Source organism: Manis pentadactyla, chromosome 5 (assembly GCF_030020395.1).
Source record: "Manis pentadactyla isolate mManPen7 chromosome 5, mManPen7.hap1, whole genome shotgun sequence".
NCBI classification, from domain to species: domain Eukaryota; kingdom Metazoa; phylum Chordata; class Mammalia; order Pholidota; family Manidae; genus Manis; species Manis pentadactyla.
Genome location: NC_080023.1, coordinates 149038709 through 149053194, shown reverse-complemented (window position 1 = coordinate 149053194; position 14486 = coordinate 149038709). Strand labels below are relative to the sequence as shown.

The 14486-nt window shown below is 41.3% G+C and overlaps 1 pseudogene; it reads right to left on the bottom strand.

Moving 5' to 3' along the window:
- LOC130683987 (adhesion G protein-coupled receptor E2-like) overlaps window positions 1-14486 on the bottom strand; it is a 31993-nt pseudogene that overhangs the window by 5899 nt on the left and 11608 nt on the right.

Sequence of the window (14486 nt, the reverse complement as noted above, 5' to 3'; positions counted from 1 at the left end):
TTGCAGCCTGCGGTTCTCCTAGTATGTCTACCGACCGCAGTCGCGACCCCTTACGGGACCGGGACGGCTGCCAGACAACGGGTACCCTTTCAGAATTCTGACCGGTCTCACTGAAAAACAGAAAACAGAATACAGACAACCCAAGGCGCCACTAATCTTACCTCTTCCTCCAAGAGCGACTTCGGGAGTGAAGCGGGGTGAGCGCAGATCCCGGACGAGCCCCCAAATGTAAGACCCAACGGCCTTATTCCGGTCTGCGCTTCCCCCCCAGTGAGGAGACGAAGGCCACGGCAGATCGATGCAACAAGCAAGAGGTTTATTGTTATTCCAGCTAGCTGGGGTCCAAGTGTCTGCCCGACACAGCGGGTTTCAACAAGGACCTCGAGCACTCAAAACCAAGGGTTTATATAGCATTTTCAAAACACTTAACTCTTAGTAATTTTCCACAGCTGCACATTATCTTTGCAAGACATACATCCTGGGGTTAAGCGAGAGCAAGGTAAGACCACTCCTCAATTGTTAGGGAGGTTCTGCACGATAAGCTTGGTATGTAGGATTAACTGACCAAGGTTAGCTGACTGAAGGCCACAGCTGCCCCCATCCCGGTGTTCATGATTAACTTGTTTTCCAAGGCCTTACCCAGTTCCAGTTTTTTTTCTTTTAAGTCACAACTTCAGAAAACTGCTTCTAGGCCCTTAAGATGGCTACTCTTATGCTAACTTATTCTCATTCCTACACATTTCTCCCTTTGACTGCGGTTTCAAAGATATTTGCCCTGGGATTTTCGCCCCGGAGTTACCCATTCAAAAATCACCCATGGAGAAATTAATAATGTTACTCCCATTATAAACAAGGACAGAAGATTTGATGGATTTTAAAAGTGAAGATACGGGGCAAATGCTGGGATCTGTCTCCCAAACTAAAACCATGTAGGGGTGCTGCCATTAGCTGACCCTAGAGTCCTCTGGCATCGGCCCCCCCTGCAGCCAGGCTTGTATTCCACCTTCGCTGGGTCTGCACGGGAGTTGTGTGTCCCCCAGGCCACAGTATCTACTACATTTCCTCTTTCTCCTAGTTTTCCACCTTGCAGATTATTGTGGGCTGATTATTTTTGCCCCCCACCAATTCATACACTGAAGCCCTAAATGTGATGACCACACCTCCCCCCTACCCCACCCCCAGATGGTATTTGGTGAGGACACCTTCAGAAGATAATCAGATAAGGGTGGGGCCCTTGAGATGAGATTAATGTCTTAAGAGGAGACACAAGAGAGTTTGCTTTTTCTCTCCACACTCCAAAGGAGAGAAAAGGCCATGTGAGCACAGAGTGAGAAGCTGTCCATCTGCAAGATGGGAAGACAGCTCTCACCAGAAACCAAACCCTGTCACACCTTGACCTTGGCCTCCCCAGCCTCTAGAACTGTGAGAAAACCAGTTTCTCTTCTTTAAGCCACCCAAACTATGGTATTTTATTATGGCAGCCTGAGCTAATACACCAATCCTCAAAATTTCTGGACATGTGGATCATGTCTACCTGGTTCATTTTAGTTTCTTTCAGTTTAGCACCATGCCTTTCAAAAGAGTAAGCACCCATTAAATATTTGAAGGGTGAATGAATAAATTGGGGTAGGATGAAGAAGTCCCCTGAATGTCCTAGGACAGAGATCAGCAGACTACAGCCCATGTGCTGGGGTGATGAGTCTGGTCCCCTCAGTTCCTGTCCCCACCACAACAATGAACTGAAGGGCAGAGACACAGTCATGAAGCAGAATGAAAGCTTCATTTGAATATACTCGAAGGGAAGAATGGGCTAGAGTCAAGGCAGATAAAGGCAGGTTTACTTGCCTATCTGCAGTAGGAAAGAGAGAGTGAAGACTTATGCTTACAGCCTGGAAAACAGGATAGAACAGCACAGTGACAAAGACCCACGAGGAGAGACAGAGACAAAGTGATAAGTTGAGCAGTAAAAAGTCTCTTGAAAATACACAGGCCAAGAGAAGGGAGTGCAGGCAACCTCAGAGAGGAGGAGGGACACCCAAAGGCTGGGATTCTGTGTTTACAGCTTTCAGGAGTGGGTGATGGATCGGGGTAGGACTGCCAGGAAGTCTAATCTCAGGATTCTCTCTGATGAGAAACAGATCACAGTCTGCAGCCAGACCTCCAGGTGACTCTGTCGGAGAGCCTTTTGTTCCTCTCCGAGGCAGTGGCTACTCCCAAGCACTGGGAACACGTCACTTAAGACTGCTTGCCTTTAGATAAGTCATTGGCGGAATCTAACTTCCCAATTCTCTTTCAAAAGTGGAACCTTAGCCTTAAGAGAAGTCTCTCCTTTTCTTATTATGCTAATCTCAGCATTTTTTAGGAAAATTAATCATATGCTTGTCCCTTGTCTCTGCACTATCTCACCTGCATTAGCTGGAGCAGGTCTTCAGGTCAGCCCAGATGCGGTGCATGTGGACTGAACTGACATGGCAAAGGGCATGAGTCTGTCTACCCTCTGGCTTAATCTGATTAATCCCTGAGTTCTCTTTTCATCTGCTCATGTCTATCTGCTCACCTAATACAGGGTACACATCTGGCTTGCCACCCTTTTTTGTGCAGCCCAGAACCTAAGAATAGTTTTCATTTTTAAATGGGTGGGACAAAAAAAGGTATGATATTTTGTGCCATGTCATCATTACATGAAACTCAAATTCAATGTCTATAAATAAAGTTTCATTAAAACACAGTCATGATCATTCATTTATGTGTGTCCGTAAGAGTTTTCATGCTACAGTGGCAGAATTGAGTTGTTGTTACAGATATCTGGCTGTGATGGTTAATTTTATGTAAACTTGACTGGGTCACAGGATGTCCAGATAGCTGATTAAACATGATTTCTGGGTGTATCTGTGAGGGTGTTTCCAGAAGAGGTTACCATTTGAATTGGTGGACTTCTTAAAGCAGAGGACCTTCCCCAGTGTGGCTGGGCACAATTCAATCCACTGAGGGCCTGAATAGAATTCAAAAGTGGAGGAAGGTTGAATTCACAGCCTCACTGAGCTGGGACATCGATCTCCTGCCCTTGGTGCTCCTGGTTCTCAGGTCTTCAGACCCAGACTGAAATCTATACCATTAGTCCTCTGGCTCTCAGGCCCTCAAATTATAGCCCTGGTTTTCTTTAGTTTCCAGCTTATGAATAGCAAGCTGTGGGACTTCTCAGCCTCCATTATCAGGTGAGTCAATATCTCATGGTAAATCTTTTCGTGAGTCTGTGTGTGTGTGTGTGTTTATCTTTGGGTAAAATTGCAATATTTCCAGAATCTCTCACCCAGCCTTAGTGCATCTCCATATTAATAGGTGTTTCCAAGGGGTGGAGAGAAGCAGTCCGTCTCTATATCAATAGGTGATTACAGGATGGGGGGAGCAAGGGTATAACTGGACCAGAGAAGTTTGCTGGGGTCCCCTTTTTTGCAGGCAGGTAGTGAGAGACACAGGCAAGCAGAAGTGGGTGACTGCTTGTAAGCTTTGAATGGGTTTCTCCCACTTTATTTCTCCATTGGACTGATTTTGGTTTCAAAGGTAATTTGCCCCTGGCCGGGAGAAATATGCCCCCCGCCCACTGGCTCCGAGAGTTACAGTGTCTTATTTGTTCTATTTCTCTGGATGAACTAATACCCTGGCCCATAAAACCTAAAATATACATACTATGATATGAGTTTTCAAACTACCTGCATCTCGATCATGTCTGTGAAATGGCATATATTTCAATTGCCTTGCTAAAGAGATTTGGTTTGGAGGAAGCTTGCAGTCTCTGAGTCAATTCTAACTGCAAAAATCACTACTTTCCTCTGAAAGTTCCATGAAGCCAGTACCTAATTCTCTCTTGATCTCTGCCTTGGACATGGTGAGTAGTCAATTTTTAACGAGTAGACAGTTGAGACCACAGAAAACAGAACAAAGAAATTAAGAAATCCAGATTATGATGTGACTCTTCCCATTCTTTTGAATGTTGTTGGTATGAAAATCCCCTAAGGCTGGTTTTCTGCTCATAGACTTTCAGCATCTAAAAGAGTCCTTGTAAGAAGGAGAAGCTTCAGAAAGGGACTTAACGCAATGTGACTGAGAAACTGGGCCACAGTTGCCCCTTTATATGTTGAGAGCTCTCTGAACACACTGTAGAGCACAGAAAAATTCAAGATTTTGCAGGAATTGCATGTCAAGCATGTCCACCATGACTTCTTTCACATTGCTGACATGATGAATTTCTTGAAACACACAAAACAAATCCTTTGTTATCTTCTCTTAATGGCTAAAAGAATAATAGCTCAGATTTTCCATAGGATGAGAGGATACAGTTCAAATGATCTTTTTAATTACCCAGGAAGGATAATATTTCAGAAATGACATATATATCATTTGAATGATAAGAATATAGATAAGAAATTATAAGAATATAGAAAGATGACTTAAAGTCTCTTCTAAAAAAATTTATAAGCCATTTAAGAAGTCTTTAATAACAAATTTTCCTCCCAGACTGATTTGTCAGGGTAGGACTGAAAGGATATATCAGATTGCATTTTGCTAGATGCTGGTGTTTCTCAGAAGCCCCATGCCCCAGAGGATATAACAATTATAAAAATCTATGCACCCAATATAGCAGCACCTAAATATATAAGACAAGTACTAACAGAACTAAAGGAGGAAACGGACTGCAACTTACTCATATTAAAGGACTTTAACATGCCACTTACACCAATAGATCAATGAGACAGAAAATAAATAACAAAATAGAAGCACTGAACAACACTTCAGATCACATGGACTTAGCAGATATCTGCAGAACATTCCAACCCAAGAGCAGCAAGATACACGTTTTTCTCAAGTGCACATGGAACATTTTCCAGAATAGACCACATACTAGCCCACAGAAAGACCCTCAATAAATTCAAAAGGATTGAAATTGTATCAAGCAACTTCCCAGACCACAAAGTATGAAACTAGAACTAAATTACACAAAGAAAACAAAAAGACCCACAAACACATGAAGGTTAAACAACATGTTTCTAAATAATCATTGGATCAATGAACAAATCAAAGTAGAAATCAAGCAATACATGGAGACAAACAAAAACAAAAATACAACGGTTCAAAATTTGCGGGACACCCCAAAAGTGGTTCTAAGAGGGAAGTATATAGCAATACTATATATAATATATAGGCCTACCTCTAGAAACAAGAACAATCCCAAATAAACAGTCTAAACTCACAATTAAACTAGAAAAAAAGAACAAGTGAAACCAAAAGTTAATAGAAAGAGGAACATAATAAAGATCAGAGCAGGAATAAATAAAATAGAGAATAAAACAATAGAAAAAACAATGATACCACAAGCTGGTTCTTTCAGAAGATAAACAAAATAGATAACCCCCTAGCCAGACTTATCAAGAAAAAAAAGAGAGAATACACAAACAAAATCAGAAACTAAAAAGGAATAGTCAAAACTGACACCACAGAACTACAATGCATTATTAGAAAATTCTATGAAAAATTATATGCGAGTAAATTGGGCATCCCAGAAAAAATGGACAAATTCCTAGAAAAGTACAACCTTCCAAGATTGACCCTGGAAGAAACAAAATCTCAACAGGACAATTACCAGTAATGAAATTGAATTGGTACTCAAAAAACTCCTAACAAACAATATTCCAGGACCAGGTGGCTTCACAGCTGAATTGTACCAAGCATTTAAAGAAGAGCTAATACCCATCCTTCTTATTAAAGTATTCTTCCAAAAAGAAGAAGAGGAAGGAATGTTTCCAAACTCATTTTATGAGGCCAATGTCTACCAAAAAGCCAAAGACACTACAAGAAATAAAATTTTAGATGAATATCCCTCATGAACATAGACACAAAAATCCTCAGCAAAAGATTAGTAAACTGAAATAAAAAATAAATCCAAAGCATCATCCATCATCCATCATGACCAAGTGGGATTTATTGCAGGGATGCAAGGATGGTACAATATTCATAAAATCAATCAATGTTATATAACACATAAACAAAAAGAAGGATAAAAACCACATGATCATCTAAATAGATGCTGAAAAAGCATTTGACAAAACTGAACATTCATTCATAATAAAAATTATCCACTAAATGGGTACAGAGGGTACATACCTCAACACAGTAAAAGCCATATATGACAAAGCCATAGCCAACATCATACTAATAGCAAAAAGCTGAAAGCTTTTCCTCTAAGGTGAGGAATAAGATAAGGATGCCCACTCTCACTACTTTTAATCAACAGAGTACTAGAGATCCTAGCCACAGCTATCAGACAAGATAAAGAGATAAAAAGCATCCAGATTGGTAAGAAAGAAGTTAAACTATCACTATTTGCAGGTGACATAATGTTATATATAGAAAACCCTAAAGACTCTACAAAAAATATTAGAACTAATAACTGGATTCAGCAATATCACAGGATACAAAATTAATACACAGAAATCTGTTACATTCCTATATACTAACAACAGACTAGCAGAAAGAGAAATCAGGAAGACAATTTCATTTACAATTGCATCAAAAAGAATAAAATACCTAGGAATAAACTTAACTAAAGAGGTAAAAGACCTGTACTCTGAAAACTATAAGAGACTCATGAGGGAAATTAGGCACCAATAAATAGAAATCTATCCCATGCTCATGCATAAGAAGAATTAATATTGTCAGAATGGCCATCCTGCCCACAGCAATTTACATATTCAATGCAATCCCTATCAAAATAGGGATTGAACTTTTTTCAATGAACTAGAACAAATAATCCTGGAATTCATATGGAACCACAAAAGATCCCAAATAGCCAAAGCAGTCCTGAGAAAGCAGAACAAAGCTGGGGGTGTTAAGCTCCCTGACTTCAAGCTCTACTACAAAGTCATGGTAATCAAAACAGGATGGTACTGGCACAAGAAAAGACCCATAGATCAATGGAACAGAACCGAGAGCCCAGGGACAAACCCACACACCTATGGTCAATTCATATGTGATAAAGGAGCCATGAATATACAATGGGTAAGATAGTTTCTTCAATAACTGGTGCTGGGAAAAGTGGCAAGCTACATGCAAGAGAATGTATTACTGTCTAACTCCATACACAAAAGTAAAGTCAAAATGGATTAAAGACCTTAACGTAAGATGGAATCATGTGAAACCATATATGAAGATGTTATGAAACCATAAAACTCTTAGAAGAAAACACAGGCAAAAATCTCTTGAATATAAATAAAAGCAATTTGTTTCTGGACACATCTCCTCGGGCAAGGGAAACAAAGTAAAAAATGAGCAAGCAGCACTATATGAAACTGAAAATCTCTGTACAGCAGGACAACATCAACGAACAAAAGGCAACCTAGAGTATGGAAGAATGTATTTGTAAATGATTTATCTGATAAGGGGTTAATATAAAACATATATAAGGAACTCACATGACTCAACACCCCAAAAGAAAATAACCCAATTAAAAAACGGGTGGGGGACCTGAATAGACATTTCTTCAAGGAAGAAATACAGATGGCCAAAAGGCACAAGAAAAGATGCTCCACACTGCTAATCATCAAGGAAATGCAAATCAAAACCACAACGAGATATCACTTCACACCAGTTACAATGGCCACCACCCAAAAGACAGAACTAACAAGTTATTTGAGGATGTAGAGAGAAAAGGGAACCCTCCGACTCTGTTGGTGGGAATATAAATTGGGGCAGACACTGTGGGAAGCAGTATGGAGTTTCCTCAAAAAACTAAGACTAGAAATACCATATGACTATGATCCAGTGATTTCATTTCTAGAAATTTACCCAAAGAAAACAAAATCCCTGATTTGAAAAGACATATGTATGCACCCAAAGATGTACTGCACGCAAAGCAATGAATGCCTTACTCTTTATAATAGCCAAGATATGGAAGCAACCAAAGTGTCCATCAGTAGATAAGTGGATACAGAAGATGTGGGTACACATAACACAGTGGAATCTTATTCAGCCACAAAAAAGAAATCCTGCCATTTACAACATGGATGGACCCAGAGTGTATTATGCTAAGTGAAACAAGGCAGGCAAAGAAAAAGAAAAATCATATGATTTCACTTATTTGTAGAATCTAAAAACAAACCAAAACAGAATGAACGAAATAACAGTAGACTCATAGACAAGGAGAAGTGGCAGGTGGTTAGCATGGGGGAGGGGTTGGGGTGACCGTGGCTGTGGGAAATGTGAGAGTGATAAAAAGACATAAAGGTTCTCCGTCATAATATGAGTTGGGCACAGGGTGGTAGCACAGCAGGGGGAACACAGCCCAGGATTCCGTGACATCTTCCTGTGCTGACAGACAGTAACTGCAGTAGTTGTGGTGAGGATTTAATCATGTGTGTAACGGTTGAACCACTGTGTTGTATGCTTGGAACCAATATGATTGTATATCAACTATACTTCAATACAAAATAAAAATAAAAAAGTAAAAGGAGCGGGGATATAGAGCCATATTAACATGCATATGTAAAATGAAAACAAAACTCATTTTCCTACATTTTCTAATCCCTAAATTACAGAAAATAAGAGCAATTAAATGTACAAAAAAATGATCTGTTTCAAAATTGTATCCTGATCCCTCTGCTTCAGGGTTTGTGAAATGTTGCTTTAGGCATGGAGCCATAAAAGAGGGCAGGTGGGAAATTAAGGAAAGGTCAGCAATGTGATCTATTGTTAATCACCTAGGATGGAAAGGAAGGAGTACTGAATTCTTTTTTCCCCTATCCTTTCCATCCCCAATATGAGTTATTTATTCCAAGGTCCATAAGAAACTCAGTGTAATTTCTGGTGTTTGAGATGGGTAACTTCACATGCTTATCTCCATTCAAGAAGTTTATAAATATTGCTCTTCTGGAAATTATTCAGAACTGAACAGAAGAGAAAATATTTTGTTTTTCTAGAACAAGAGCGCAAAAGCCATGGAAGACATGCCACAAAGAGAGACACTTCTGCATCTTTAAGCACCCGAGACACCAAACATTTTGGAGACAGTAGAAAATAAACTGACGTAAAGTGATGGATTTGCCTGACCCTTTGCCCATAGTTAGTAGAAATAGTTGATCACACTACTTGAATTAATGAATTTTAGAAGACTGCATTGGCTCTCTGATGCCATTATTCTATTTCTCTCACAGAAAGTACATGTTTCTCTTCCTCACTGTGTGTATAATCTCTGCAGGGGGAGTGGGATGGTGAATATGTGTGATGCAAATATGTTTAATATGAGGCAGATTTTCATGGCTGTACAATAGGTGTGGTAGACAGAATAATGATCCCCCAACAATGTCCACATCCTAATCTCTGGAAACTGAATATATTACTTACAAGGAAAAAATGGATTTTGCAAATATAATTAAGTGAAGGATTTTGAGATGGGAAAATTATCCTACATTACCTAAGTGAGCCAATGTAATAACTAGGGTCTTGGTAAGGGAAAGAAGGAGGCAGGTGAATCAAGATGGGGAAGGAGACATAATAACAGAAGCTGAGAAGGAAGGGAGGGAGGGAGGGAGGGGAGGGAGGGAGACATACACAGGCTCCTGATCGTAAGGAAATACCTGGGTGTTAATATGTAGATATGATGCTTAATAATAAAGCAATACCTGGGGCAGAGAATTATCTTGAAATTCCCAAAAGAAAGAGGCATCATAAACTAATCATAGCTTATTCTAATATTTTACACCCAGCATAGTCAGGCAGTTCATTCATTCCTCCAATCATTTGAGCTCTTAGTGAGTGTTAGACACTGGAGACAGACTGGTGAGCATGACAGTTCCTGCCCTTTCCGGCTCTGAAGTTTGTTCCTTCATTAATTTAATCAATGAAGCAGTATTTATGTATTGAGTATTTCCATGTGCCTGGCACTGTGTGATGTGTTGGGGATACAATAGGGGAGAAAAACAGTGTGCTGCCTGCTGGAGCTGCAATCTAGAGAAAAGACAGACTTTAATCAAATAGTGAAAACCAAGAGTAAAATTACTCCGATGAGTGCTCTGCGGGAAAGATACGGGAGCTCTCAGAGTGAAGAACCAGAGCGTCTGACCCAATACGAGAAGGCTTCCTGGAGGAGCTGATGTATGAGCTGACATCTGAAGGACTGTATAGTTCTGAGTCAGGACAAAAGAATGTTTCAAGGAAAGGGAATACATGCAAAGTTTTTGTTCCAAAGACGCACAGTGAAAATTAAAATGGAAAGAAATCTGATGTGGCTGGAGTAACAGTGAGTATGTGGTAGGTAAAGCTGGAGGTAAGCAGGAGAAAACCAAAGCAAATTCTCACTGATTTATGGATTTTGATTTGACCCCACATTGTAATGGGCTTAACAAAAGAATGACATGATTTTAAATGTGCCTTGAAAACACCCCTCTGGCTTCTGTGTAAAGGGTGCATTGGGAGGTGACAAGAGTAGAAAGGGGCAATTTTTCTACTTAAAATCTTAAGATATTGCAGTTGTCCAGGCAAGTGAGGATGGTGGCTTGGCTAAAGAAGAAGGGATGGAGATGGAGCTTGCTATACCTACTGCTCTTAACAATAGGACTGTATCATGGATAGGCTGGGGTGGGAAATAAGCTAGTGGTTGAGAGTCTTTCAGGTTCCAAAAGTGTGCCACAGGATAGACATAGAGCCATTCAGACAGAGAAAGATGCTATTGGAAAGAATTGGATTAGGGTAAAGATTTTACACATCTTACACTGGAGGACTGAGTTGAAGGTGTCTTTGAAATACCAAAGATGATGGATAAGTACCTGAAGAGACTCCCCCAGCTCTTAGAGGAGAGGACAGAGCTAGAGGAACATATGTGGCCATCATTTGCATTTAGATGGTGACTGAATCTAAGGAATGGATGCTACTATCTAGGAGAAAAGAACTTAAAGAGAATTGAAGTTGTTCTATAACTGGTCCATTGGTTAGAGCTATAAAGAAGGCAAAGGGAAAAGCGAGAGAGAATGCAGGAAACCCATGGCGGGGGATAAAAGTAGACTCTAGAAGGGATAAGGATCGTGCTTCCTGAGAAGGGAGTGATGAGGCTTCTGGGAGGACTCTTAGGGACACACAGATCTGTAGGTCTGAGAGATCTGTTTTGGGTGGAAGGGGCATTTAGAGAAGCCGTGTGTGCCTGGGGTGACGGGGTGAGTTCAAGGCAAGGAAATGGAGACAGAGAGAAAAGTCAGCTCTTGGCTGGTCACTGGAAGGGGGTCAATAGTACATGTTTTTAAGGTAGAAGAGAACCAAAGATAGTTCCATGATTATGGGAAAAATACTGCTGAGATGGTGAGGATGGAAGGAATGAGGGAGGGAAAGAGACAGACAAAGAGTGTGTGAACAATAATTTAAGGATAATTAATATGGCATGAATTATGGGACCCAAAGTGCAGACGGAAGCCCTGCCCCCAGAGAGGAGACAGGAATGTGTGTCAGTGGTGCAGGCGTGCAGCGAGGACGCATGCTGACGTTTGGTCACAACGTGGATGGCTGGGAGTTCACAAAGTATCACCATGGTGCTTTGGTTTTCTCTGTGAAATAGGTGGTGAGAACCCCTGCTGAGAACGGGGAAGGAGATAGAAGCTTCAGTGAGTGGCGCAACTAGTGCTTACGGAGGTCTGCTGAACGAGGTAATGAGGTAAATGCAGGACTTCCTGGCAGCTAAGAGGCCACTTTAAATGGAAAGGAAAACTCCAGTGATGTAATGGGAGAGGTGAGAAAACACAGGTAAAGAACTTTTTAAAGTCTAAACCAGTGCAGACTCTTGGCAGTCATTGCCGTGAGTTATCCTGTGCCATTACTGCCTCCTTCCTGGGTTTGCAGTGGGTAGAGGGTGCTGAAAATACCAGGTAGTCTTGTTAAGAAGGTCTAAAATGCCACCTAACCCTTATTTCTGTGTAATTCATAAGTATGTACATCATTTTCCTCCATGTCTGCCTTTCTGAGGGGTGCTCAGTGACTCTGAGACAGAGGTGGATGTGTAGAGAAGGGATGGACGATGTGGCTCCAAGTAGGACGTGCATCACTGCCTCAGATCACTGAGTCTTGCTTAGTTGACCATGCCTGGCACATAACAGGTCCAATGAGAATGTTGATATGTGAGAGTCAGGATGAACACAGTTGGCTAAAGAGGAGCAAAGTATATTTTTCAAACAAATTTGAAACGGAGACCACGGCTGTTAATGAGTCAAGGTATGAACCAAGTGAGAGCCAGCCTAGGGCACCATCTGCTGCATACCCAGGCTGTCCAGTGTGATGGCACGAGCTGCTTAGCAGATCAGTTACTGAAGTGCTCTGGGAGCCATGCATGATCTTACCATGCTGGGTTTGGAGGCATCAGATACGGCCCTGCTGGAGAGCATGTACATCTCAGACTCAGCTTTGGTTTTCCTGAAGCTTTTGATATGTTCTGGATCAGCTCACTGAGAGGGGTGAGGATGGGAAGAGCCTTGAGTGGGAGTTGGACAGTGGTACCTGCTGGTGGAGAAGACAGTACGCCAGGAAGACGAAGGCGCCCTGCAGGCTGTTGGTGATGGTGAAGAGGTAGGCCATGACGTGGGCAGCTGCACCCACCTGCCGGAGGCCCAGACACCATGTGCATCCCAAGATGAAGAGCTGAGCTGTGGCTTTAAATGTCAGCATCCTGGGTAGGAGGAGAAACAAGGTTCGTGATGCCCCCAGAGCAGCACAGTCAAGGCTATTCTCATCTCCACTCCAAGGATGATCCTGCCTCTCCTGGTGGTGATGAGTTCTTGGACTGAATTGTAATCAGCTTTAATCTTTACTGACACTAGAATATTGTCCACAATAGAAATGGGACTCGGGTTCAGGACAGCACTTTGATTTTGAATGAGGAGGAGAGTGATACTTCATAATGTAAGTTTCAAAATTTTAATGATGCTCTGCAGAGATGCCTAATTTCATTTAATCAGTGTTATGAGGGGGTAGTGTACACCAGGCTCTGTGCCAGGTTCTGGACATTAAAAATAACAAAGGTAAGATTTGTATTCTTATTTGGAAAGGATAATGACAGGAACACAAAAGAGCATTAAATTTGCACAAGGACCCCTCAGGCCTTCTAGTCGTACAGTGTGGAGAATATAGTCAGTAATTCCGTAACATCTTCCCATGTTGACAGATAGTAACTGCACTAGAGGAGGTGAGCATTTAAGAAATAATATGGGTAACTGTTGAACATGGTGTTGTACACTTGAAACCAATATAAGATTGTGTATCGGTGATACTTCAATTTAAAAAATAAAATAAAAGATTTGATGTTGACTAGGATTTTTTCTAGAGAGAAAAAATGGAAGAGGAGTGGGAAGGTGAAATACGGGTGGGCTAGAAAGTGCAGGCTGGGTTGTAGGAGCTGTGACAGATTTCTCTGAGTGCTTCATGGGAACATAAAATGCTCTTTGCAGTTTTGTCATAGCACTGCTGACAAAAGTCCACAGAATGTTTATTAACCAATGTCAACTCTTCCTCTTGCCACAGGAGTGAGAAGGTGGGAGTAGAGATGGACAGGCATTTTGGCCCAAATGTCAGCAGCACGCCACTGAACCTGAGCTGGCTGCCAGGGAAGGGGAGCTGCATCTGTGCACTCGGTTCTACCAGACAACCTGAGGGGACATTGCAGGCTGCTGCAGCACCTGGCTTTGTTTTGGAGACCACCCATCATCACCCTCTTCCCCATTTTACCGCATGTTCTGGATGGTGGACACGTCACTGGTGAGGGTAGAGAGTTTTCTTTTCAAAATCCAGAGGGCCATCAGAAAGAAAGCTAAATTGACCTTCAGGAAACCACAGAAGGTTTACTGATTAAAATTTCAGTCTGGTTTCTGTTTCCTAGCCTGTCCAACATCAATTCCACACTTAAGTGCTTTTCATATTTCATAACAGTGTTAAGAGTTTTTAGTTTTAGGAGCAGTCTTAGAAAACCAAACAGAACCTGTGACAACCCAAGGATATTGCTGCTTCTGTCATTTGCTCTTCTAATGACCCTCAGCGAAGCATTCAGGATGCCCTGATGTCATCACTCACAGAGAAGATGGCACAAACTGGTCCAAGGAAGCTCCATATAAATGTCTTGTCTGAGCAGAGCCAGCAGCTGAGTAAAAGTGAGGGGGGAAAAAAAGCATTGCTCCTAAGGAATATGGAACAATTACATAAATTCATTCATCCATTCATTCATCAACAAATATTGAGTGTCTATTCTGTGACAGGCTCTGAGGCTGGCTCTGAAGATACAATTATGAAGGAAGTAAACATGGTCTTATACAATACCAGCAAAAACAATAAAATATGAAAGAATAAATTTAACAGAAGGAGTGCAAGAACTTGCACACTGAAAATTATGAAACACTGTTGAAAAAATCAAAGACCTAAATAAATTGAAAGATAAACATTAATGGATCATTGTTAAGTTGGCAGTACTC